This window comes from Rhinolophus sinicus, chromosome 15 (genome assembly GCF_057876585.1).
Source record: "Rhinolophus sinicus isolate RSI-liver-muscle chromosome 15, RSI-T2T, whole genome shotgun sequence".
In the NCBI taxonomy this organism is placed as follows: domain Eukaryota; kingdom Metazoa; phylum Chordata; class Mammalia; order Chiroptera; family Rhinolophidae; genus Rhinolophus; species Rhinolophus sinicus.
This window is the reverse complement of record NC_142515.1, coordinates 11,231,014-11,256,037: the sequence shown is the minus strand read 5'-3', so window position 1 is coordinate 11,256,037 and position 25,024 is coordinate 11,231,014. Positions and strand designations below refer to the sequence as shown.

Below are 25,024 nucleotides of genomic sequence, written 5' to 3'. Positions count from 1 at the left end.
GCATTTCATACCCACAAACACATGTCTCCCAATAACACACATGCACCCAACAACCAAAGCACTTCGCGCGTGCGCACACACACACACACACACACACACACACACTCACACCCCCACAGCCCAGCTTTATTCCCCTAACCTCGGTGCTCCCTACACACCCCCGTAGACCCGAACAACCAAAGCTCTCCACATGGACACCAACCCCCACAAAAGAAAACCTCAGAGCACTTTGGCTCGTTTGCCTCCGTACCAAGGAGCAGAGAAAGACTGGAGGGCATGAGGGTGTGGCAATGGCGGGAGAGCAGTTACACCCAAGTCTCCTCTCTGTTGACAAGTTCTCCGGCCTGCTCTGGTGCCAGCTACATCTTTTTCTAAGGAGATGTGACTTATCCCGATCAGAGTGCTGAGAAAAAAGTTGCAATGAACTTTAAGAAGAAAAAGTGAGTGAAAGAAAAAGAAGGTTGGAGGGGTGGAACAGGAGACAGTGGGGGCGGGGAAAGGGGTTGGTGGCCAGGGGAGCTGGGTGCACGCCCAGAGGCTCTCCTGCAGGGCAAAGTGGCATCGGACACTGACACTGGTCACTGCTCCTGGGAGTGTAGGGAAAGTCCCTATGACTCCTGTTTGTGTGGGTCAGGCCTCCAGCCACTCCAGGCTCACGTGAAGGGTTGACAGTGGTGGGTCTCCTTGGGTCTGGGGACTTCCCCACTCTGCACACCTGACAGCTCGTGGGGATGGTAGATGGTAGGGGAGAAAGACCCTCTCCGCTGCATCTCTTTCACACTGAGCTCTTCCTGCTGCCAGGACATGGGGCCCCTGACCAAACGCCAGGAACCTCGTTGACCCCCAGGTGTCATGTCAGCGCTCACTCCTTTCTCCGCACTCCTGGGTTCAGCCAGCTGGGGTCTCCCTAACTCGCCTCACTATTCCCATCTGTGAGTGGGGTCCCAGGTTATTTTCATGTGAGCCACTTAGAAGCGGGGGAGGGTCTGCAATTGAAAGAGACGTTTCATATTGAAATGGTCAAAAGGCCTCAAGTTTCTAGAAGCAACATACGTAGATTTACCTTCCTTAGCTTCTCTATCAATAGGCGCAATCTTGACCAAGCTACAGCTGTAGAACAGTCACTTCCTCTCTCTGGTTCTCAATTTCTTCATCAGTTAAGAAAAATAAAGGGGGCAGTAGGCATTGGATCTCCAGGGTCTCTGCCAATCCTGATGCCCTGAAATCTGGCAAAAGGCTCCAACACAGACGCCGGATGTCCCCATCCCCTGACTCCCATGCTCTGCTTTGTGCACCCACAGGACACTTACACACCCCTACAAGTTCTTACCCATGTGGAGACTAGTTTTTACCTTATTTGGCAATAAATGTCCAGCAATGTCTGAGGGCAGCCTTCACAAATCTCGATGTTCCTAATCCAGTGTCTATGGTGGGGTCTCAGATAATAACTGGACATCTGCATGCCAGCCGAGCTGGGGACCCCAGGCTTGGATCAGATGGAATTGGGTAGGTGGGGTGGGTGGAAGGGCACGAGTGGGGCTTATTCTCCATTCTCTTTAGTCACACACAGCCATATATGCTCAAGGGGTCCAGGGAGATTGTCCAAAGCTCTCCTATTTTATTTATTCTCTTATCCACAGCACCTCCTTTGCCTGTCCTGTGGACCTCCCTACACAAATGGGAAAGGGTTTTATTGCACTGCTGGAGACAGTGGGGAAAAGTGGGCATGGAGCCCCTGAATCTTGCCCCCCCCACACACAAACCTTCTTGGTTCCCAAAGAAGGGCCCCTGAATGTTGATGGGCACTCAGAAACATGGTCCCCTCAGTGGGGTGTTTGTGTGACCCCTTACCAAATAAACCCTGGAGATGACACCAGCCAGGTGACAGCTGAGCTAAGCCCATTTTCCTGTGTCTAAGTTCCAGGGAGGTCCTCCTATTCCCCAAGCTCATGGCCAAGGGATTTCCTTAGAGCCTGGTTCCCCGGGTCCGTGGTCAGCCCTTCTTTCTGCCTCTGTCTTCCACCATGTTGGCTACTGGAGGCAGTCCTGGCCTTTTTCCTATCTCTGGCCATTGCCAATCTAATAAGCATATGTGCTAGAAATACTAGCTGGAGTGCTAAGTTAGAAATTCTTCTTATATAGTAAGGTCAGATGAAGGGGGGAAAAAAACAGAAAACAAAACACAAAACCCCGAAACAGAAATTGGACACAGGAGGGCAGATGTAGACTGAACAGGAAGTGCTGGCCCTAGGCTAAATGAAACAGCTGTCACCATTGTTCTGGACTGAAAACTGCCTTTGCAAACTCCACGCGGTCCGGGCTCAGAAAGCAGATGTTAATAATTACAGCACATGAAACGAAGGGCACAGGATTAGGCAAGTGACGAAAAAGAAATGGTACCAGTAGATTTATAACTCGCTCAGGCAAATCTGTTTGGGCTGGTGGGGGTGGGCAGGGCAGCCTCACTGCAGTTACCCTTACTCCATCCCCTTCCTCGTTTGGCATTTGGGTTTCCTGGATTGTCTCAGAATCAGGGGATTGTGCAGATTGTTTTACGGTGGTGGGCGATGGAAGCCTTTCCTTGCTGTATTTCCAGGGATCCCAGGCCTACAGTGCTACCGCCCATTGCCTCTGACCTAAAGGGAAAAGAGAAATCCTCAATTCCCAACCTATCGGAAGGGGATCTCTGGGCTGACGAGTCCCGGAGTTGGATGGCTCACCAGTAAACAGGGACGCATGGACACCAAGTTGGGCAGCCTTCCCTGGAGCTCTTGCTTTACCAAAGAGTTCAAGTTTAAATTCCAGGAGTTCAAGTTCTTTGCAGCTGAAACTGATTCACACTTTAAAGTCAGCCAGCCCCCAGTGCCTTGGAGGAGACGAGGGAGCGCTGGGAGAACGTTGGGCCAGTTGAAGAAAGCAAGCAAAGCAAGTTTCTTGGGCTAATGACAGCAATAGAAAAGGCAGAGAGTCTTCACGTGTTTTCTGAACCTTCCTCGGTGCTTTTCCATGGGAGCCCGAGTTGTCAAAAGCAAAACAAAACAACACACACTCACTCACACCCACCCCAAATCCTCCCATCCCACCGCCCCCCAGAAAGGACGTCTCCAGGAAAGGTTAGAAAGAAGGTAAACCATGTGTTTGCCATCTTTATGCCTGATATGGAAACCATATGCTTAAATACACTCACAAACATACTTAATATAACACTCTTTTATTAAATGTGGTTTTATAAACGCTCTCCCCAGCCAGGGCACCTTTGCTGTGCTGGAGGCTGGAACTTGGCAAAATAATCTTCCCGCTGTTACATCTATTGATACACATTTTTTGAAAATGAGTCTCGGACCCTTGGAAAATAGACTGGTTCTGATTATTATTGCAAGCGGGAAGGGGCACACGAGGGCATCTTTTTTCCTCTGATAAATTAAAAGAACTGTAACGGGTGCTTTCTGCAACCTGTAAAAGGGCAGAGACATCTGTGATTCATTTAGCAGCTCCTTACAGAAGATTTATTTGATTAATTCGGTCAGAAGAGAGAGAATATGGATTTTCCCCTGCTCTGAAAGGCACATACTCACACATGCACCCACCCATGGGTAGACATCTCAGGAATGAAAAATGACTAATCGTGTTATTGGAACTGGCCAACGTGGGGCCCCGGTGGTGAGCTAGCTGGCTCCTGCCCTGATGATGGGAGGGCAAGTTTCAGAACAGATTTAATATCCGTAGGCCCAATGTCACCAAAGAGCGACCCTAGAGAATAATTCCATGGCACGGCATTGCTTTGATTAGGCATTGAGCCCTGGTGCCAGGCGCTGTGCTGAGCACTTTGCATGCATTATCTCATTGTACCATCACAATGACCCCCTCGGAGGAAGCACAATGATCATGCCTGCTCTGGAGGCAGGGAGACTGCCCTGTTCCCCGTTCCCCGCAGCCCTCCGCTCAAAATTCTTTCCACTTTTTTCACATGGTATTTGGCTTTCTCGGTCCTCCATGCCTAAGCCAAGCGGACAGAGGCCACATCTTGCGTTTGTCTCGTCGTGGGTTGTCTCAAAGGGGTCATCCATCCTGGCCGTGCTTCGTGCCCTATAGGTTTCAGTTCAGTGTTGACCGAGAAACTCTCTTTTGGGCTTATTTCTAAGTCTCAAGGAGAGCTGGCCTCCTCTGGCCTTGGTTGTCTCTAACTTGTACGGCTCAATCCTGCGGCAATTGTCTACAGACCACTGTCAATTTCTGGTGGGTGAGGACAGCCCTTGAAATAGGTCCTTGGGGAGGCAAAGAAAACAGCAGTCAAGAGGAACGATAGTCATACAAGATCTGACCCCCAAGAGGACATTGGATATCCATGTCAGGTGTGTCAAAAATATGTCAAGGAAATGTGCCACCAACCTTCCTTCCTGTGCTCATAGCAGACATTACTCATGGGTCCCAGCTCACTCTCTCCTGCTAACCCTCAAAATCCTTCTCAACACAGCTCTCCACGAAGCCTCTACCAAGAGCCCAGAGTTAGGGCATGAGGTGAAAGCTGTCTGCAGTCCCTTCCCTCAGAATGCCCCATTTTGTGGCAGAGGAAACAGGCCCAGAGAGAGATCAGCTGCAAAGCCCGTTAGGAAGCAGAGCTAAGCAGCAGCTCTCTGGCCTCCCTCTCTGGTATTTTTTTTTGTCTCCACACCAGGGGGGACTGGTGGAAGCCAAAGTTCCGTGGGTCATAAACCTCTGCCTTTTTCTGGATCTCGGCTCTCACCCCACACCCTGTTCCCACAGAATGCCACTGAAGCTGCTCTGTGGACAGGGTAAAAGCATCCCCTGGAAAGCTGCAGAAGATTGAAATCTCTTTGTTACTTTAAAAGAATTAACTCCTAAACTGCGACAAAGTGGGGCAGACTGAACCCTTAACATTTGACAACCCAGGTCCTAAGATTCTAGACAGAAGTGGAAGATTTCCCTTTGGAAACGCTAGGCTCAGCAGACACCCCCCACTCCAGGCTTTCCCTCCTCTGTCTCACTTGCTAGACTACAGGAAGTGAGTAGATCAAAGGCAACCGGACGCAATAGGCTGAAGATACTGAGTGCTTGTCTCGGGTGGCTGCCCGCTGTCACCCTGTCCTCACCTAAGTTCAGAAGCCCCCCCAGAACCCTTTTCCTGTTGGTCCTTCCCAGGACCTGATCTTAAATGTTTCTTAGCCTGGTGTGGCCCAAAAGGGATTTGGAGGCTCACTGTCTAGTTCTGAAGAATGTCTGATTGGCAGAAACGAGCTTTTCCTTACAAGAAATGAAACTGAGGACCAGGGCTGGTTTGGAGAATCGGAGAGCGAGTCTGAAACACCACATATTGTGAAGGGAGGAGGTCATGGCACGTTGAGTCTTGAGAGTCCTGTCACAATCCCATGTAGTAAGGCTGCTGTTGGGTCTTTAGGGGGCCTGCCTAAGAAATCGATAAGAGTTAGGTGTCACTTGCATCTCAGCTCTTGGGAGACTCCTGTGTGTTTCTGTGATTTTTGAGAAGGCTCAAAAATACTTTATTTAAACATGCCGTCTACAATTTTGTTTACACTATGAATTTGTAATTCATAGTGAAGAAAAGTTTGCTAACCGAATCATACTCTAGCCCAGCACAGCCTCTTGAAAAGATCACAAACGTTGAATTAGTGAGGTCCCAAATAATGAGGATTTTACAGGCCCAAATGACACCCCTTGAAGGGGTTTATTGACCAAACACCGTTTGTTAAATAAGGTACTTATATTGCGAAAATGATTTTCCGGAAATTTTTGACTGGGGAGGTGATTGAACAGGGTGGAGGAGCCAAGTTTGGGTGGGTGTGGGGTGGATAACGAGACAGGAAGCTCTCAGTGCGCCATTTTGGATTCCACTTAGGGATAAATGAGGGGGCTGAGGTATATTTGACTTGCCCCTGGAAATCTAATCAAAGGAAGGGTGCTGTGCCACTGGGAATTACGAACAAACTCAGTGGCCCAGCAGGTATTCACTAACTGCATGACCTTGGGCAAGTTAGATAATCTCTGTGTGCTTCAGTTTTCTTCTCTGTGAAGTAGAGGCAATAATAACACCTACCTCCTAGGGTTGTTTTGAGCATTGCATGAGATAAAGCGCTTAGAACAGCGACTAGCATGTAGTATTAAGAAAACATTATCTCCCAAACTGATGAATGGATAAAGAACATGTGGCATATCCATACAACGGAATATTATCTACTCCTAAAAATAAACGCAGTTCTGATCCAGGTTATCATGTGGGTGAACCTGGGAAGCACGATGCTAAGCAAAAGAAGCCAGACACAAGAGGCCACACATTGTCTTGTTCATTTATATGAAATGTCCGGCATAAGCACATCTATGGAGATAGAAAATAAATTACTAATTGCTTCGGGCTGGCGGGGGAATGGAGGGTTAGAGAGGTGAGAGTTGAAAGGGTACAAGGTTGCTTTCTGAGCTGACGAAAATGTTCTAAAACCAATATGATGACTGCGATTATATTGCAAACCACTGAATTGTGTGCTTTAAATCGGGGTGTCCAAACTTTTTTCAACGTTTTTCGCCAAGGGCCATATGCGGTAAAATACACAAGCAGCCGGGCCACTCACTCGAGGTGAAGTACGTATTGCCTCACCTGGTTCATTTAAGTAAACTAAATATATTTTTGGGATTTTCTGTGGGCCAATTAACAATGGATTGCGAGCCGCAGTTGGCCCGCGGGCTGCAGTTTGGACACCTCTGCTTTAAATGGATGAATTGTAGTGTGCGTGAGTTACTCTCAATAGAGCTGCTAAAAAAAGAAAACTTATGTTTTTAAGTGAGTGTTGTTATAACAGAGGATGATGAGGAAACTGTGACAACGGGAGAGTGCTTGTCCCACCTAGAGACATTCAGATTAATAAAAAAGAGACATGCCTGGGTGTCAGACTCACCTCAGTTTCCCCATCTGCTAGGAGAGATAGAAGCTCCTCCCTCAAAGGGCTGTAGGAGGAAAAATGAGATCATTCATGTACAGTACTTAGCCTAGAGCCTGGCACATCCTACAGACTCAGGGGGCAGCCGTGGGCACTGGGACACTATGTAGGACGGACCATGACAAACGTCCACAGCCAGCTGTCAGACGGTCACTGCCTTTTTCTTCATCTGTGATAATAACGCATGCCCTCTGCCCATTTTCCTCTTAGGTTGTCTTTTGTCTTACTGATTTATAGATACCTTTACCCGGCATGCTCCTTTGCCCAGACGCCTTTGCCGTCAGAGCAGCTGAATTTCTGGGGGCGTAGTGAGACCACCACGTTTCCTTTCTATTTTGCCCAGAAAAGTACAGTCTTCCCAAGTACGAGTGCCTTCTGTCAGGGTTGTTGCCAGTCGTACAGTACCTCTGTGAACATTAGAAAAAGGGGCCCCTTCAAGACATGTTCCTTCTTTCTGTTGGAAAAGTGTTATAATTTATGGATTTTATTAGAATAGGTACTTTATTGCAATCCAGAGAAATTGAATAAATATATAAATCTACAATGTCCAAGATGTGATTGGTATTCCTTTGGTGGGGGTACCCTGATCCAGTGGTACCCAACCTGCCCAACTTTATGGGGTCTCCCTGTTCCTAACTTCTGAACAAGCTCTTCCTGGTACACAGTCCCCATATGAGGCGGGTTCTGGCTGAAACTGGTGTAACTAGGCTCCAGTACTGGCCGCTCCACCCTCATCTTGCTGGTTGACCTCAGACTTTTCACAATAGCTTTCTCGGCCTCCGGGATATTTGCTCTGTCTTTCTCGTAAATCAGTCTTAAAGGAGATATTGCTTGTGGGGAGCCTTTGAAGAGTCAAAAGGTACCTTGCAGAGGTGTTATTCATACTATGGAAACACAGTAAAGTTGTCATGATCTAATGGCACTCACCAGATGTCCTTTACAAGCTGGTGGTCCTGTGCTCCTTCAGCCAGCTGTCAGGGGTGCCCCACGCCTGGGCTGTGGCCGCGCTTGGAGGGGGCACCTCAAGGGGCACATTCAGGATTTCTTGGTGTCAGTGATGGTATAGCTTCTGTCATCTGAACTTATTTTGCATAAAAGTCACAGAGAGTCTTCTATGCCCAATCAAGTTTCTGTACTCTATGTGTTTGAGGGCCAGATACCCAGTGGACACCCCAGAAGTTGTCCTATTGCACATCCCTATGTGGCCTCAGCGTTGAGCCTGGTCTGTAGGTCTCTGCAGTGGCCTGCAGTGGTGAGAAGGGATAGAGACAAGACTTGACAGTCTCTCTGGCAGCAGAACCCCTGGAAAGAGTGAGCATATACAGTTCAGGGACCCCAGGGCTCCAGGGTTAGCCGAGATTGTTCTGTGGATTCCTGAGCATTTTTGCAATTTCTAAGAGTCTCATGGAATGATATAGTGACTCCCAACAAGGTCACTCGGGCTGAGTGACACTCCGCATTCCTTTGCGGTGATCTGGAATGACATCAGCTGGACATGGTGACGTTAATTCTCTCGTGGTGGTCAGAAGCTGCCCAGATGGCAGAACTGGCTTTTGAAAATAGGAAAGCAAATTAGTCCATAATAAGTGCATTTGCTTAGGTAGACAGACACCTTTTAAGATGTCAAACCATAGGGAGGAGCAAAGTAATTGCAAGTATTCTTGGGGAGAGGAAAGCCCTTACTCCATTTAATAAATACCTCCGAGTGGCACCTGTGTGCCAGACAGTGCGTTGGGGTGGGAACAGGATACACCGGAAGAGAAGGTCCTCGCTCCCACGGAGCTGCTGTGCTTACTAGACAGTAAATAGGGAAACAAAAGTGACCTTCCTTAGGTGCTTAATAAATGGTAGTCATTAATTTAAATGTCTACAATAGGGGATTGGTTTAATATATTTTAATACACCTACACTTGGATTATTTTGTAACCAATAAAAACACCGTTTGAAAAAATATCTAATAACCCAGGAAAGTGCACACGGTTCATTCATCAAACCCTAATTAAGCACCTACTCTGTGCCAGGCTCTATCTTGGGCTCTGAAAACAGAGCAGGGAGCAGCAGAGGCAAGCTCAGCCAGACTCCCTGCAATTCTGGAAGTTCTGTCGTACTCGGGGAGACAGTAAATAAGCAAGTGGAAAAATACCCAAACAGGAAAAGGACAGATGGAGATAATAAACAGGGTGACACAGAGCCTGCCTGGGAGAGGGAAGGGGGCTGCTGTCGCCTGAGTGGTCAGGGAGGGCCTCTCAGAGGAGATGACCCTGAACTACAAACTAACCAAGAGGTAGCCAGTAGGTGAAGATGAGGAAGCATTGTGGAAACTTGAGGACCAGCTAGGCTTTCTTTAGTTCCACAGATGGGGAAACTGAGGTGATGTGGCTTGTTTTGGAAGTCAGTGGCAAAGCCAGGATCGAACCTTGGGCCTGGGCTCCCTGGACAGTGCTCTTCGCATGGCTGTACTGCTCTGGCTCTCGGTAAGCATCCCCTCTGAGAGCTTTCAGGAACCTAGGGCCATACAAAAAATGTGTCTCTCTATCAGGCAGATCTCAAGGAGTTCTGGAAATTCTACAAGGGACATGGCGCTAAGCCCAGAGTCACGAAGAGTGTAACAAACCAAGCAACGAGTTATCCACATGCCCCCAGGAACATGTAAGCAGCAATGCCAGAGAGCATGAATGCTCCCAATAGGAACTGAAGGGATTCCCAGGAGGAGAGGTCATTGAGGCTGGGCTGGGAGATTGAAATCTCATTTACTGACAAACAACTTCTCAACCCCCATTTCATCACCCCCCAGCTCCTGGCATAGGAACCCAGAGAAGGGAAGAGGTCTTCTGCCTTGCACCCCAGGTTAGGGTGGCCCAGACCTTCAAAGAAGCCCCAACCCATCGATGCAGCCACAGGAATGATATGGGACCAGCCTCACCCCTGCTCATTTCTGTTCCTTATTGCTCTGCCAACCCCCCCACCCCCCACGCCTGCTGCCTTTGATCTCAGTCCCACTGAGCTTGGCCTGGTTTGAGGTCTCCTGCTGTGGCGCCCCAGGCTGGGTCTCCAGCTCACAAGGACTCTCTCTCTCTCTCTATCACAGCCTGGATCTGGCCTCCTGATTGCTGGGCTGTGGCAGCAGGGTCCCTCAGGACCCAGTGGGAGGTAACGAAGGCAAAAGGTAACGTTGGCCCAGATTGGGGAGGATTGTGCAGGCCAAGGGCAGGGAAGCAGATGCGTTTTGATGGCTGATGGGAATCACCTCATCTTGGCCTCCTGAGTGGCATGAAAGACCTAAGAGGGGCCGTTGTAGGCAGTGGGCAGGAGTTTAGGCTCTCATGGGAAGACCTGTTCACAGGCCAGTCTAAGCCACGTCCTCCCTGGGCAACCATAGCCGTGTTCCTTAGTCACTGTGTGCCTCAGTTTGCTCATCATAAAATGGAGATAATCAGGTTAGCCACTTCATAGGGTCATTACGAGAATTAAGTGAGGAACTGTATGTGGAAGTGCCCAGCTCATTGTAATCACTGAACTGTACACTGACGCTGGTCTCAGCTGACTTTGGGAGGGATCAGCCAGCCCTTTAGAAGCACAGCTACAATGGGTCTTGGAGCCTCTTTCCTGCGTTCTGCATGTAGCAGTCTAACTCCTCCTTTCCTGCATCCTGGTCTCTTTTCTCCTCTGGTTTCCTGGCCCAGGTGGATCTAAGGACATCTGAGGGACTGCCACAGATTCTTCCTTCTTCCTCCAGCACCTTGCCCCTTTCTGCTCTGGTTTCTCCTGCTCACAACTGCCCAGTGGATCTTCCAGCCCTCAGTGTGACTGAGGTTCTCAGTGCCTCCCTGTGACTGCAGAGGAAATAGTAACCTCCTCGGCTTTTAATTTAAGACCTTTGGCAATTTGACCTTTTCTTAACTTTTCAGCCTTAGGTGAATCTGGGACGTTTAAGCCTGAGTTTGAAGCTGGGCTCCATAGCCTCTGAGCTGTGAAATCTTGGGAAATATACCTAACCTCTATGTACCTTGGTTTTCTTATCTGTAAAATGGAAATAATTATACCTGCCTTATCAACTTCACAAGGATGTTTGAGGATCAGATGAGCAGGAATGTACATGCTGTTTGTACCTGGAGAGTGACTCACTGTTTTTGGACCACACAGTGGTTTCCTTTCTCTGGACCTTTGTTCTCATCATTCCCTCCACTTGGGGTGCCTTGTCACCCTCAGCTACCATTGTCTAAATGGGTATATCATTCAAAGCCCAGGCCAAACGCCATGTCCTCTGTGAAGCTGCCCTTGTTACCCTGCTTGAAACATCTCTGTCTCTCTCTGTGTCCTATATCATTCTGCTCACACCTCTCTCAAACACCTGTGGTGGCCTCACTTCATACCTGTCTTCCTCTACCTGCCTGATCTCCTTAGACTGTGAGCTACTGGAGCACAGGACGGTACTTACCTCAGCTCTGGTTTTCCCATAGCACCTCATCCCCCCCAACAATAGGTGCTTGATGAGTACTTGTCAAAAGGAAGGATGACTGAGTGGATGAATGAATGAACCTGGGTAGAGTGATGGTGCACTGAAGCCAAAGACATGAGCCTCATCCACTCGGAGGCCTGTTTTATGGCCCTTGATGACTTTGCCTTTTCCCACATGTGGCCCAAATTTTTACAAACTTAATGGACCCAGAGTCCTGATATGGGAAGGGCTTAGAGGCAGAAATCTGATTGGAGGTTGGGGAGGGGGCTTGTCTGGAAGCTGTGTTATGTACAGATCCCCCTCACTGGGGATGTGGGTTAGGGGAGGGGCTAGTCACACAACTGGAGCCGGGAATGTGGATGAATGAGTGCCATCCCTCACTCCTTCTGGAGGGCGTCTCCAAAGTGTCTTCTTGGGAGGGGGTGGGGCAGAGTGGGGTTGCATAGGAGCTGGAGAAGTGACTCCTGGTGACCTGAATTATGTCCCCCACACAGGAGCACCTGATTTATTATCAGGGACTAAAACACACGGAAGAACAAAGGGCCCTGGGGACATTTGTGACCCAGCTGCTCCCTCTCCACATTGAGCCAAGGCATGTACTCTCAGCAGTTCTCAGAGCCCCTCCTCAACCCCCACCCCCACCCCGCCACTGTTATATTCTGGGGCCACACATTCCTCAGGCAAAGCTGAATCCTAAGTATTTTAATGCCTGATATCTATCTCCGTATGGATTTTTGTTTTATCATGAGGCCACTGGAAAGTTTTTTTGATATCTCTTTGAAACAGATGTCAGCAAAAGCTTCCAGCACAGATCAAGGGCAGGTTAAGGCCTTTGAGATGGGTCTGAATGTCCCTTTAACATCGTTCAATCTAATACCCAAATATACCTCAAGTCATTACCCTGTTTTTATAAGAAGCTCTGAACCATATGTTCGGGAACTAATTAAGCATACAAATCAAGCCCTGGGATCAGGTGGAGCTCTGTTTAAATATCTTAACCTTTTATGATTATCTTAATTTAGAGAAAATTCAAAACACATTCAGAAGTCTTAGAAAATGAACTAACTAGGAATTTACTGGCCGGTTTCTTTTCTTGATGTTGGGATCATTTCTTTACAAGCCTAGCCTGGATTCCTGGGGAAATCCGCTGTGCTCACAGCTTCCCAGGAAATGCAGACATTTGTCTGCCTGGGAAGCTTAGAGTGGCCACACCTGACTTTTCCTTCCACTAGCAGCTTCTCCTAGGCTGAAACCCCACCCTGGCCCACCACCCAGCCCAGATGTCTCCTGTTTGCCAGAAGGAGGGGGGGAGGAAAGAGTGGACCCTGAACCTGGAAGGTTTATCTTCTTTTTTTAATAAATAAATGAAGTATGAAATGAGTTGGTGTGAAATATTCTTGCAGCCCATGTTGTTTGGGGGATAGAGTTCCTGTAGGGAAGAGTTCAGGCCAGGGGCTAAAATGTAAACTGTACAGATCTGACTCTATGTGGCCGAGAGAGAAAGTGAGCGCTCGAAGGCCACACACCTTTTCCATTCCAGGTTGATTCTGGTGGTGGGGAGTGATCTCTGTCTTCTCACCTACCTCACGTAAAAGAGATGGTTGATCTATAAGGCATGTGTAAAATATATATACTTATCAAATCTGATTGACTTATAAGAAGGTCTTACAGTCTTTTCGCTGCTTCTTCACTACATTTTTATTGAGCACCTGCTGTATGTCAGATTCTGTTCTGGGCACTGGGGGTTCAGTGAACAAGAAAGACACAGTCTTTACAAGGACACGAAATGGCCTCTGACTCACGTGCCCAGTTAGTGTACCAAGACGGAGTGGGTCTCAAAAACACTTTCTTCATGATCTTAGAACCATTAAACCTTTAGCATAGGGTTTTCAGATAAAACACAGGATGCCTAGTTAAATTTTAATTTTAGATAAACAACAAAGACTTGTTTACCCTCAGTATGTCCCAAAGATTGCATGAAACATACTTATACTAAATAATTATCTGTTGTTTATCTGAAGTTCAAATGTAACTGGGTATCCTATATTTTTATTTGATAAATCTTGCAACCCTACGTTAGAAAAAAGATATAAATTAAGTAGGTTCAATTGTCATCCCCACTTTGCTTATGAGTAAATGGGAAGCTCAGACAGGTTAAGTGACTTGCCCAAAACAGCCCAGCCTGGATTCTTTTCATGGCACCCCAAGCCCAAACCAATGGTTACCTTTGCAGAGTTCTTATTTTCCTGGCTTGCCCTGACTTCTCTCAACTTCCCCTTTTTTCCACAAATGTTCAAGGAGAGATTCACTCCGTCAGATCAATGTCACTGCCATAATGAAAACCACCACCCAAGCCCATGAAGGACGAGGTCTGTGGAACCCTAATGAGAATGGTTCCGATTATGCAAAAAGCAACCTCATGGTTATTCTAATGTTACAAGTAAATATAAAACATTTAGAAATACTTGGCTTGGGCTGTTTTTTTCAAGTACAGATGTCTGACTCCTTGCCAGTTTATTATTAAAAATGCTACGGTGGTTTGGGTACAAAGATTGCTGTAAAAATAAAAGCTGATGCACTCGGAACACTCGTTTTGACTTTGCGGAAAAAGTCGGCAACGGTAAGGCCAGAGCAGATGGTGGCTAATGGCTGCTCTAAAGTGGGCACCCCAACATTCAGAGCTCACTCGCTGCCCTGCTTAAAGCCCTGCAGGTGCTTCCCACTGCACCTCAAACCCCAAATCGACTCCTGCCGTGTTCCAGCCCCATCTGCTCCCTTTCCGCTCGCTCACTGGCTTCTTCAACTCTCCATGCGCTGGCACTTGCTGCATCCACTGCTTGCTGTGTCCTCCCCTAGCTCTTTATCTGGTTGGCTTCTTCTCAGCCTCCATCCTTTAGGCCTTCTCTGACCAGCTTCTCTGACGTGGTTGTTTTCCTCCTGCCTCTATTTCCTCTTTATCACGTCGCTTGGCTTCTTTCCTTTATTTCCCTTGTAACTTTCTGAAATAATCTTGTTAACTTTTTCTTTCCCACCAGAAAGTAAACCACATGAACACAGGGACCCGGTGTGTTTTGTTTCCACACTTTGTCCCCAGCACATAGAGCAATGATAAAAGCACATAGTAGTTGCTCAATAAATGTTTGGTGACTAAGCTAATGAATTTACCAAAGCATCTGAAGGCTTGCATTGTGTGGTCCCCTCTGGGTCCACAGGCCAGAAGGAAAGTGGCAGCTTCTACACATTTTAATCAACTCATGGAAAACACTGAAACATGGGGACATCCTAAACCTCTGGGAGCAATGGTTTTGAGGCCAGCAAGATGGTGACCGCAACCTCAGCAATGGAAAACACTTTAATTTGCTATAGAATTTGCCTATGTATAGAAGAAGTGTAAATGAGATAAAAGATTGAGAGGGTTTCAACGCACCAACATAAATATTGTCACCCTAATAATCTTCCTATTCCAGGCAAACGTGTTGATGTGGCCAGAACCATTTGGGAGGTTGTGGGAGAGGGAGGAATTCCTGGAGGGTTTGCTCCTTAGCTTGGCCTTCAAGCCTCCTCACACACTTGCTTCAATCTTCCTTCCTCGATTTCTTCTCATGCTCCTCTTTATGCGCCACGCATTCCTGAATTGTTTCCTATGCCCCCACTTCCTGCATGCTTTCCCATGCCTGCCCCTTTACTCTCTCTATGCCCTGAGAATGCCCTTCCCCCATCTGTGTAGATCCAAAGCCTACTCATCATTCAGGACCTGGTTCAAAGGTCATCTTCTTCTCAATCTTTTATCACATCCACCGCTACCTGGCAGTGACCTCTCCCTCTCTGAACTCCCTGGGCGTTTTTTCCCCCCTCATCATGTTCTACTCAATATCAAGCCTGACTTCAAGCTTCTTAGGGCAGAAGCTGTGCTTCATTTTCTGTCCTCCACTGTCCCCAGCATAGTCATTTTTGTGATAAATGAGTTAATGACATTTCTTGGGCACACACAGCCTCAAGTCATTAGCTGTGGGCCATAAATGGCGCGGTGTCAGGAAGCTATGGCTGAACAGAGCCTGTAACCCAACCCTCCCCTTTCCCAAGACGTGAGAGAGAAGTGACGTGACTTATGCAGTGGGCAATCTCAGCTAGTGTCTACAGGACCCCACATGTCCAGACAAAGGGGCCAGAAAACAGACTCAACTTTCCCTTTTCCATTCAGATGTTTTCCTTTTGGGTGGCCAAAAACCTGGAGCAGCTGAATTCCTGGGCGCTCTACAAACCTCTCCCATTCCCAACTTTCCCAAATGTTTTGTTCCAAAACTCTGTCCAAATAAAAATATCCCTGAAGAGACTCAAGTGCTAACACCAAACACATGAGTCTGAGAACCAGAGGTCTGTGTGGAAACAAATAGCCTGTTTTTGCCAGGTAAATGTTGTCAAATAGATGAGCGTGCAAATATAGTTATCTCAAGCGGGTTGTAAACACAGCCTGCCTCTCACACAGGGTCCAAATTCACTTCCAAAAGGATGGCAACCAGTTTGGGAGAATCTCACTCATATTAAGCCAGGGATCCTCCCTTGCTGCATGATCCAGGAGATTTGGAAATGTTCTGGGAGCAATGTGGTTTTAAAATGAAGCCCAGTACAAGCTTTTGATCTATACAGGGTAGTATGTATGCATATGCAACCCGACTGAATCGACAGGCTATATTTAAATACTCTCCTCACGTACAGAATGTGGATTTATGATTTTGCTTTGGGACACACACATCTTTTTGAGTTTTCTACATATATAACACATGGAGAGGTGAAGTGGGAGCCCTGTGATCTTTCTAAGGCTAACACCCAAGTGTGGCCTTGGCAGCTTTGGGGCCATTGTCATATTTTCAACAAGTGATCGCTGTTAGAGAGTGAACTAGTAAAAATGTTTTCCTGAACTCATTGTGAATTGCAACAGGAGGAAACACTCCATCACTGAAAAGTGACACTAATGTATTCTATTAGATTTGCTTATCATGTTAAAGAGCATATTAAAAGGAAATGTTTGGGAAAGGGATGCCATAACGTGGTATGATGGATTGAGAATTCCTAATTTGGAAAAAATGTGCTAAGACAACATGATTGATGTGAGTGACCTACTTTATTTTATAAGAAAGTATGAGTTGCCTCAGGCTCATTGGTACACATATTTGGAAAAAGTTGTTTTTTTTCCACATTAAGTTTTTATTAACATTTTCAAAAGAGCAGAAACACCATAGAAGGATATAAGTTGTGACTTGTCAATGCAGATGTGTTTGTAGTCATTTGCCGCTTAGAAAAACGTATCCCTTTGCTGGAAGGGTTCCTGAATCAGGAGTGTCTTGCCAAGGAAACACCTGACAGGGAGAAATATGACACCTTTTTCACTGATACGAAAATGACTGGGAAGGGCTTTCTTTCTTTTCTTTCTTTCTTTCTTTCTTTCTTTCTTTCTTTCTTTCTTTCTTTCTTTCTTTCTTTTTCTTTTTTTTTCTTCTTTCTTTCTTTCAAGTACAAATGGATCTTCTGCTACTTGCAGGTACCAATCTCCTAGAAGGATAAACAATTTCATGGAGCCCCCACCCCCACCACCTCTGACTGCAGACAGCAAACCATGGAGGCTGAGTTAACCACTTTATTTCTACTTTAGAAGTTGGAGCCCAAAGCTGAGGGTCCCCATCAAACAAAGCTGCTTGGTCTGCAACTCAGAAACTCTTGGGTTTATCCCAGAAAGCAGAAGGAACTGCAGAGGCTCCAACGAGGGTTGGTGGCTGACGAAATACTGTTACTATTCAAGTGATGTTGCCAGTGAGTTTAAGAACTTAGGAAATGCCTATGGTGTAATGTTTATAGAAGAAAGTAGGATATGAGGAAGAAATACGCATTAAAAAGTGGAGATGGGAAGGTAAATTGGCACAAGTGGAGAAGGCGATTTGTCAATTCGTCCTCAAAGGCTTAGATTTCTGCATGCCTTTGGGCCCAGAAATTCCACTTCTGAAACTTTCTTCTCAAGAAATAATCATGAATATTCACAAAGATTTATGTAATAAGATGTTCACTGTAGATTTATAATATTAAAAAATGGACTCAACCTAAATGTCTGAAGTCAGGGATTGCTTAAATAAAATCACACATTTAATACAGCTGTTAGAATGATAATGTAGAAAAAGGTTTATAGTATTTTATTAAGTATGAAAAGTGGGTTAGAAAACGTCCATATTGTGATGCTATTTGAACAGCTATGTGTACTAAATTCTTAGACATTCTACTTAGTTCTTAGACATATACATACGTCTACATCAGTAGATATAATGTTATATAAATAATGATATTCTTTTTAAGTTACATATAAGTATATATACAATATATAGTTTTCTTTTTCAAAGTGTTAAGAATGACTATGTCTGAAGAAGAGATTTTACAAGTACCGTTTTGTATGTTTTCATTTTTCCACAATAGACACACCTTTGGTAATAAATGAAGCAGTTATTAAATGGAAAACTGAGCGACTCAACTGATTACTTAATACAAACAATAGAGAGTTCACAAAGATTCTCAGACACAAACTAATTTTCTCATCTAATAGTAATAATAAGTTGAAAATATGAAACGAAAAATTGTTCCATTCACTATAGCAAAACCAAAACAAATCATAAATCACTCACAAAACTGAAATGCAATGACTAATTCATGCAAGATACCTCAGACCTGTTTAGAAGCAAATATTGAAGTACATCAAAGAAAAATCTAAATGAAATAAATTGTAGCATTTCTGCTTGGATGACTAAATATTATGAAGGTTTCAATTCTCCCCCAAATTAGTTTATAAGTTTTATGCAATTCCAATAAAATTTCTGATTAGAAGAACTGGCAAGTTGACTCTAAGTATTATCTAGGAGAATAGATACATGAGAATAGACAATTTTTATAAAACAAGAAAAATGAGAAAAGACTTTCCCTATTGGCTTGTAAAAGATTTTACAAAGTCAGAGTAACTAATAAATATGATAATGTTGCAGGAATAGCAAATAGATTAATAAATAAAATAGAATGTAAAATAGAAAAATAGGTTAATGGGAATAAAATGTGTGTAGGGTGATCTAATATGTGATAAAGATTATACTTCTCATTATTGGAGAAACACTAGACTGTGACATAAACAGTATTGGAATAACTAGTTATCCATTTGGAGGGGGAAAAGTGGATTTCCACCCCTTGCTATATTCACAGAACAAAATTTCAAATGTATTGAAGATGCACACATTTTTAAGAATTATAAAAGTTGCAAAAGAACCTAAAGAATAATAATTCTATAATCTTGAGAAAGAGAAAGACCTTTCTTGAAAAGAGATAAATTTCAGAATCCATAAAAAAAACAAGACAAACAAACAAAAAAAAACCCTACCAATTTTACCTGCCTAAGAATTTAAATCTTTGGTGTGGGAAACACACACTATACACAGAGGTCAAACTGGGGGGGGGGGGGGGGGGGGGGGGATGCAACTTGCAATCAATGAAGAGCTTTACTATTTTAAAAGTACTGTTTTAAGATAAGAGGCCATCATTCCAATAGAAAACTTGGAAAGATACAAGCAAGCTTTATACAGAGAAGAACTACAAATAGCCACTAGATTAAAAAGATCAGCTTCACTAATAATTAGTTTAAAATTAGAAAAAAAAATCATAATATTCAATGCATTGAGGATGTGGAGAAAAAAATTTTTTTATTAGTTTCAGGTGTACAAAGCAATGTAATAGTTAGCCATTTACCATTTATACCCCTCACAAAGTGATTACCCCCCTCCCCCAATCTACTACCCCTCTCACATCGCATACAGCCATTACATGGTGGAGACATACTTTTGATCCAGTAATTTCATTTCAGGGAATTTTCTATGTGGAAATAGTTGCAAAATGGCCCAATAACTGCTGAAATATTATGCAGTTGGTTGCAAGAGGAGGTAGACCTATACACCGACAGAGGGAAAGTCCTAGAAACAATGTATGTTTATGACCTCAATTTCTGTGTAAGAAGCATGCATAACTATTTGTAGATTGAAGAGAAATTTTACAGCGGACTGTCAGTGGTGGTATGATGGTGGAGGCACCCTCTCTGACTTTTTCCTCTTCTGTTACATTTACATTTTTTATGATCATGTGTGACTTTCATAATGAAACAATGCATAGGTGATAGATATGCCCACAGAAGTAAAGTGGCTTGCCCAAGGTTGACAGCATGTGAGCCCCAGACGCTCTAGGTCTTCTGATGCGCAGGCTCCCACTGCCCCCAAAGAGTCCCTGCTTCCTGCAGAGGAGCCCAGGTACCCAGGCAGAGCCCCTTCCCCGAAGGAACCCATAAGCACCCTGAAAAGGCAACTTCCCGCCACCTGTCCGGTGGTGACCACCCTATCCCGGGGCACTCTTGGCTGGGAGGGGCCCATATACAAGGCACTGGTTTAATAGGTTTCAGGGCGGGCCCTGAACCCGCAGTAGTGATGGGGCTTCCCCAGCCCCATCTCCAGGGGCTGCTCGCCAGTGCCAGTGCCGGCTTGTCCACTTGCCCCCTAAGGGACATTTTAGGAGGGCATCTGTGGGCTCTGGAAGGACCGCTGCAGCCCACGAGTGGGAAGTGAGCCAGGCTTCCTTCCTGCGCCCCATGACTGCCCCCAGCAGCTGCGCGGCAAAGGGTATTTCTGGTGGGGTGGGGGATGTAGAGGGAGGAAAGCAGGAAGATGCAGTGCTTCTAAATGTACCGTATCAGCTTGTATTTTAAAGCGCTTTATACTTTACTTGTCCACCCATTACCTCATTTTGCTCTCCAGAGTCGTCCTCTGAAGGGAGAGGAACCAGTGCGATTATTATTCCCATTTTACAGAAGAAATAACAGGCTCAGGACGTGGAGCCATTCACCTGGTCACACAGCTAGGAGGTGTGGAGAAAGAATGAAAGGTCGGGTCAGGCTGGCACAAATTCTCTGCTTCTGCTACACGGCCCCTTCTCTTCTGGGAAAACTCCCACCCAGCCTCAGTCCAGGGAAGCCAGTTCCCCTCGCTGGAGATTGGCCTTGACAGAGGGCACTGTGGAATGTTTTTGCATAATCTAGGATGACTTCTGGGGGCCGATTCTCAGGGGCTGGGGGTGGGTTCCAGGGAAGGGCGCAGATCTGATCATTCTTGAAGGGTATGGTCTTGCTCAAGAAAGGCTTATAACCACTAAAGCTTTGGTCCGTAAGCCCTACATTTGATTGAGTCACACTTGTGTTCCCACAATCTAGTTAAGTGCCTGGCATACAGCAGGTGCTCAATAAAACTTTGCTGAATCAGGGGATTAGCTGTGAGGACCGAGGTCTGATCTCCCGTCCTGGAGCTCACTGTGACTTCAGGCTGTCCCTGTCCCCAGCCTGACCTGAAGCCACCCAGCCTGGCTAGGGGCTCTACTAGTCTTTTCAGAACAAAGGGGCTGGAGGAACAGAGGCCAGCTTTATCCAAGAGATGATTGAGAGCCAGAGGTTGCAGAGAAGTGGAAGGGGATCTCTATCTATACTTCTGTTCTCAGTCCACCGTTCTAGCAGTTTCACCAGCTTCAACATCCCCAAGGCTTTGACTCTGCCGTGACCCAAAGTGGAAATCAGTTTAGGACTGGTAATGATGGAATAGGCCATACAGTCCCTCCACTGGAAACCCAGAAGCAGCAAAGACTTGCCTAAGGTCACAGAGAGAGACAAAGGAAGAGATTTGGCCAAGATGAGCTGGTTTTCAGAGAGCCAAAGCTAAGGCCAGCTCACTTGCCTTGGTTTGGTAACCAGGGGGACCCTACTTGGAGGCACCCATCACATACAAGAACCCCCACATTGGCTCCAGCCAAAGCTCAATTACTGCTGGGAGAGGCATGATACACTCATAATGAAGTCATTCATATCTATCTCACAGATCCTGAGGCTACTTAACTGTGAAATAATTACATGTGCCTCAGAACCGGGAGATCAAGAATTTCTTTCCAACATCCCATGATGCTCTTAAAAAAGGTTTCACTATAAACTGCAGGTGGGTGGGGAGAGGCAAGATTTCTGAACCAGGACACTGTGTTTTAATTCCACCTTTTATGTTTTGGCATCAGCTCATGTATATGTATATGCCTCTCTCTAGACATTAAAACAACATTAAAGAAGATTAAAAGAGAAACAATTGTCATCCATACTCACATTGCTATAATTCAATTGTACCCATATGCATGTGTCTCCTTGTTTAATTACACAAGCAATACATAAATGCACCCTTAGTGTCAGGAATTAACATTGTAGTCAGTAAAGGTGTGAAGTTTACACCATCCCTGTCAGTTCTCCTCTCCTCTGAAGAGGCCCAATTGTCAGTTGTGTATCTTTCCAGAACTTTTCTCTGCATTTATATCTAAGTATTCCCATGTAATTATATATTAGTGTGTGAATAAAACATACAAATGTGTAGTTGTTTATTTTAAACATTAATGGGATCGTATTATGTGTTGTTCTGGAACTTGCTTTTTTCCCCCTTTTAACAGGTCTTAAAGATGCTACTTTCAGATGGCTACTTCCATTTTTTAGTAGCTACACAGTTTTGTATAGTATGGAAGCATCATAATATTTTTTACTGGTCTCCCATTAAGGAACACCTAGATTGTTTCTAATTTTTCAATAGTCCAAACATATGGCTGATGAGTCTTTCTTTCACGTCAGCAGACCAGCTCTACTGGGGAATGTCAGCTCCACGAGGGCAGAGACTTTTGTCTGTTTTCTTCACTGCTTTGTGCCAGAACAGTGCCTGCTCAGCATAAGTGCACAGTAATTATTTGTTGAATGACTAACTGACCAGCACGGGGAGAACATAGCTGAAAGTTATTTAATGATTAATGCTTATCTAATGCCTGCACTTTACGAAGGCATTTTAATACCCTAATCGCATTCTGTCCTCAGAACAATCATGTGACGTCATTAGATCCTGTGTTGTTATTACCTCCGATTTAGTGATGAGAATAGCATCAAGAGGAAATAACAGGAGATTTTATGTCTGGGCACATTAAATAATAGTTATCGAGTTTTCCAACTAGTCCTTGAAAGGCAGAACCGTAATTCACTAAATCTTTAACCCCAGTAATTGCAGGTCAATTGCAAATTTCCTTATGGATGGTAAATGCACAGTATTGGTTGCATGAATGGATGATCCCTAAATACTATCAATATGTGACTTTAAGTGGTCCTACAGGCACAGGGGGGAGGGCACGGGGCTTCCTAACCCACTTTTGAGACAGCAACGAAACTGTTGTGAGCCAACTTCACCATCTGGTGACTAGTGTGGGAATGGCCTTTTCTTTCTTCCCCAGTGTTGGGGGTTATGCTTCTTCCTCTCTTGCTACTGGATCAAAGCCACCTCTGACAATCTTTCTTCTGGGTTTATATTCCTCCTAACTGTTCTTTCTTTTTCTCTTTGGAATTGCAAGTCTGGCCCAGCTCTACTCCCTTCAAATAATTTGAAAGTCAAAAACAACCAACCAACCCCAATCATGACTGAGAAGTCAAATTGTAGTGCTCTGATAGCAGTGAAAAGGGAAGATGGACGTTTTGAGGTAGATTCAGATCCACGTCCATTACACTTCAAAGTGCCCCACAGCTCGTAGGGTCTCTCTACACGTCTTCATTTCATTCCTTATCCCATCAACTCTCCTTGCTCCAGAATGTGTTTTCCCTTGTTAACGAATGTGCATTCTAATTTTGTGTTTTGTGTAATTGTGACAACCTCTCTCACAACACTGATACGATTTTTATTGCACTCACTCATTTTCAAGATAGTCTTCCTTACCAGACAGTGAGCTGCTTGAGGGAAGATATTATGAGATTTTATGTTTTTTTTCCATTTCGAATCCCAAACGGCAACATTCTGCCTGGCAGAAAACTGGTATATTTTATGGGGGGTAGAGGGGAAGGTTTAGCTTTCCTCCCATGTTTTCCATGGCAGACAACCATTATAATACATGTATGTTCCTGCCAAACTTAAAATTGTGCCTCTTATGAGTATGGATTTAATAGATATTTGGGAGGGGAAATCTGGAACCTTAACCACCATTTATAACATTGTTTCTGTGGGGTACAACATTCTGGTGATTAAGGAAGGAACTTTTGGAAGTTAAGGCCTTCGGTCTTCCTTCCTGATTCAAGCACAGATGCTTGTTAGGCTCTAAGGGACCTCCCACCCCCATCGGATGCAATGCCTCACTATGAATGAGGAGGTGAAGAAGAGAGAACGGTAGATGGTGGGCCCCAGCGGGATCTGAAGGTTGCATTAACTTTTTAAGGATCCAGCTCTCTTAAATTTAACTGCAGACCTGCAAAGGGGGGATGCTGGGAGAGGCTGGTGTATGAGGTGGGGTACGGGGTGGGCAGAGTGGGGGTGGGAACAAGCCTGGTATCCCTCTCTGTAAAGTTCTAGGCATCGTGTGTGGCTTGTCTCTTCTCCTCCTCCTCCTCCTCCTCCTCCTCCTCCTCCTCCTCCTCCTCCTCTTCCTCCTCCTCCTCCTTCTGTTTTTCCTTCTCCTTCTCTTCCTCATTCTCAAGCTCCACCTCCCCAGTTTGGTCTTTTGCTATAATATTTGTCCAAGATTCTTTCTTTTTCTTTACTGAGGTATAAAAATTGATAGTGAAATACATAGGGTTTCAGTGCGATTGAGTTTTGGCGATTGTATACATTTGTGTACCCATCACCCAAATCAAGATGCAGAATAATTCTAGCATCCCACATTTCCCTGTGTGCCTCGTTCCTGTCAGCCCCTTCCCAGAGGCAACCATGGTTCTGAACTCTGTATTCAGTTACAAACTTCACATAAACAGAATCACATAGCGTGTTTCTTTCCTTTCTTTATTTACTGGAACAACAATAACAAAAACGTGTAGACATAATCTAGTTTCTTTCCTTTTCCAAGGTGTCAACAGTTAACATCCTCAAATGTTTGACAGTGGTGATGTCTGCTAGTGGAAGTTTAAATGATTGTTACTTTGTTCTTTATACATTCTGATCTATTATAAAATATACATATCATTTTATACGAATGAGAAAAAAATAAAGCTTTCTCATGGGATGAGGGAACACGGTGCTTGTGGAGAGTGAACAAGTGAGGTTCAGAATGAATGTGGGATGGAGCGTTAGCTATCTGAAGGCTGAGACTACCCTTCCCTGGCAAGGCTCTTGCTAGTGGCAAGGGACTTGGTACATCATCTCAAAGTCAAAGACCCCTCAAGCCATTTCCTGTCTGGATTATTGATTATCCCTTTAGATATGGAACCATTTGACCAAAGGATTCCTCCAAACTCAAACTGTTTCTCTTGGATCTTAGCAAAGAGGAAACATTGTCTAAAGGAAGGGTGAAAATTCTATTAAAATAATGAAAAAAATATATATGCACATATATAATTTTAAGCTCTTGATCACCCATTTTAGTGAGGTGCATAAGGCAAATGGTTATAGAGCAAAATATACAATTGCAGATAAAATCTATACACGGTGCTCTCTGAATATCATTTGAACACAGATAAGGGGCAACTCTGTGTCCTGTTTCCTTGATGGCCCTACAA

General features: G+C 45.1%; 1 long non-coding RNA gene across 8 annotated transcripts in view; it reads right to left on the bottom strand.

Annotated features, from left to right (window-relative positions):
• Positions 1–3,165: 3,165 nt before the first annotated feature.
• The window catches only part of LOC109444111 (uncharacterized), a 33,611-nt gene continuing 11,752 nt past the window's right edge, over positions 3,166–25,024 (bottom strand). For 2 of the 8 annotated variants that reach the window (XR_016018870.1, XR_016018869.1), the window contains exons 2-4: positions 6,927–16,784; positions 5,268–5,425; positions 3,166–4,265 (exon numbers count right to left, since the gene is read on the bottom strand). This is a non-coding gene — a long non-coding RNA (uncharacterized LOC109444111). Of the gene's footprint in view, positions 4,266–5,267; positions 5,426–6,926; positions 18,894–25,024 lie in introns of those variants that run through there. The other 6 variants (XR_016018873.1, XR_016018872.1, XR_016018875.1 and 3 more) reach the window with 6 other exon arrangements.